At 59.8% G+C, this 2,689-nt stretch overlaps 1 protein-coding gene across 2 annotated transcripts in view; it reads left to right on the top strand.

Moving 5' to 3' along the window:
* Nucleotides 1-2,689, top strand: part of LOC113209284 (Kv channel-interacting protein 4-like) — a 234,646-nt gene that overhangs the window by 689 nt on the left and 231,268 nt on the right. The gene's annotated exons all lie outside the window — the stretch shown is intronic.

A 2,689-nucleotide genomic window follows, 5' to 3' on the forward strand; every position in this document is an offset into this window, starting at 1 on the left:
CCCCCGTCCCCTGCTCTCCACTACCCCCGTTGTGCCCCGCCCGACTCTGCTTTGACGTTTGACAGCAGCGCTGAGGGCGGGGGCGGCGGTCGGCAGCGCAACAGCGCCGGCACAGGCAGGGACCGCTGCCCCGCACCTGGACCGTGTGCGTGGCGACGCGTGGCGCGCGTGCCTGCCTCGCTGACGACGCACTCTGCCTCGGCCGACAATTTGCATCCATAACTCGGCTTGCCGAGGGGAGCGGCGGCACACGAGGCGCGAGGCGCGAGGCGCGAGGCGCGCAAGACACAGCACGACGCGCTGCAATTAACTCTGACGCCGCGGCGCTGCGCTGCGCTGTGCTGCGCTGCGCTGTGCTGTGCTGCGCTGTGCTGTGCTGCGCTGTGCGGCGCTGTGCACACGGCCGGCGCTGCTGCTCGACTTGCCTTCCTACCTCTTCCTTCCCGCCATCAGGCAGTCCCGTTCGGAGTGTTGACTCTGGACGGGGTGTGTATACCCCGGTACACACCCCCTCCCTTCCTCTCCGTATGGCGGTGGTGCGCGTTCCGGTTCACGTCGCTCCTTGGTCACATCCATCCGACGCGCACACCGCGAATCTGTTACACAAGTCCGCGAGAAATTTATTTACTTTTAATTAACAGCGTTTGTACAACGTTTCCGCGCTCCCGGCCATTTTTTTTTTCATATTTTCGTGCCTTTGCCCTGCTGCCTCTTTTGCCGTTTCTCCTCGGCGGCGCACAGTGTTCAGCGCTGGCCTCCCTTTCCCGCCTCCACAAACAAATCCCGCTAAAAAGTTGACGCGAAAAAAGGCTTGCAGAAAACACGAACAACCACGGATTTCCTCTGGCGGCACGGCCCTCAACAAGCGCGGACACCTGCCTAAAAATATTCGATGCGAGCACCAAAAGGCTGTCACAAAAACGCTACAAAACATCAACATGAAACGAAAGCAAATGAATTGCGGGGACTTTAATGCCAATAATTTTTCTTTTTGCATCGTTGATTTTTTATTCCGCCGTGGAGGCATTAGAGAAGTGAAGGGATAGGGTACTTGCGCCAGTGAGTGGTCTGCGCACCGAATGCCCTCATGTTCGGTCGCTAGTCGTCTAGGCGAACTGTCCCCCTGTGGAAGCTCGCTTAAAATTCAAGGAGAGGGTGCAGGGCAAGGGCATGAGAGTCCATGCCAGAGGGCTTGGAGCCACACACTCTCTCTCACTCTCACTGGCGGCCAAGCGTCAAGAATCCAGCCCAGCATGGCCCAACCTCAAAGGGAAAGAATGTGTCCCAGACCAGACGAGAGTAAGGGCAGGGGGTTGGGCATGGAGGGGCAGCCAGGCTTGTCCCGGTTGTCCCCTGTTACCGCTAGTGGGCCCCGCCGCGGTCCTGCCGGGCCGGGTCCTGCTCCAGTCAGGGGCGCTGTGCGGACCAGACGGACAACACAATCTGCCCAGCACACCGCCCCGGCCTCGGCCCCGCCCGGCCCCTACTCTGTCACAACTCGCCTCCACAATGGGAAACCTGCCGCCTCCTCCCATCACCAAATATAAACATGCGTATCTCGTCTGCTGCTCTGCTTCGAGAGGGGGTGATGGGAGGCAGAGGGTGTGAGGACCTCCTTTGAGGCCCTGAGAGAGAGGAGGGGGGAGAGGGAGAGGGAGAGGGAGAGGGAGAGAGAGAGAGAGAGAGAGGAGGGGGGAGGAGAAGGCACAACATCTCAGAGCGCCTCCACCGCGCTCCCTGGGCTGCACGATTGATCTGCTTGCGGGGCGACGGTGCGGTGTGTCGGCAGAGTGATACCGTGAGTGTGCTAGAGAGAGAGAGAGGGAGGAGGGAGAAAGAGGTGCAGAGAGAGGGAGAGAGAGGGGGAGTGGAGGCCATCAGAGGGAAAGGAAACAGGTTTCGTCCAGAGGGGATGTGGCGGCTCGGCTCGATATTGTTGTTGATACGACACGACGAAATGATTGGAGGTGATGAATATGTAGATGAGGCGGGGCGGGGTCCCGGTCCACCCGACCGGCGACGCGTGCGGCCCGCTGAGAGTGTTTGTGTGTGTATGTGTGTGTGTGGGGGAGGGGGGGAGGGGAAGGGGTTGGCGTACGTGTCTGTTGTGTGTTGTTTGACTGTTGTTTCAAATTTCCTCGCACGACGACGGCCATCACACGCACACACACGCGCGCACGCAGAGACTCGCCAAGGGCCCTACTACCCTCCCCTTTCCTCTCCAAAGCACTGCTGGCCGGAAGACCGACAGTCCAGCCTACAACTTTTGACACAGCGCCAGAAGAGACCCTCTCTCTCCACGCCACCGTGCTCCCCGCGCTAGGCCTATTGACGACAAGCCTTCCAGAGGACCAAGCCTCGTGGAGAGAAACAGAAAGGGAGTGCTCTGTGGGGTGTGAGTGTGTGAGAGAGTGGAAGTGAGAGTGAGAGAGAGAGAGTGAGAGAGAAAGAGAGAGAGAAAGAGGGGAGGGAAGAAAGGCAAAGGCAAGGACGATGCCCACTTAAAAGAGGCCCGCTCTTAAAAATAATTATGTAACTGGCACACGCACAAACAACCCTTCTCCTTCTCCCATTGCCGCGGCCGGCCCAGCCCAGCCACCCCAGGGAGAGGACCTACCTTAATGACAGGTGAGAGTAGCAGCTCCCCCGCAGCCCCTGCACACGCGCTGCCCCTGGGGAGCACCCCCCA

Source organism: Frankliniella occidentalis, unplaced genomic scaffold, assembly GCF_000697945.3.
Source record: "Frankliniella occidentalis isolate FOCC.00 unplaced genomic scaffold, Focc_3.1 Scaffold137, whole genome shotgun sequence".
NCBI lineage: Eukaryota > Metazoa > Arthropoda > Insecta > Thysanoptera > Thripidae > Frankliniella > Frankliniella occidentalis.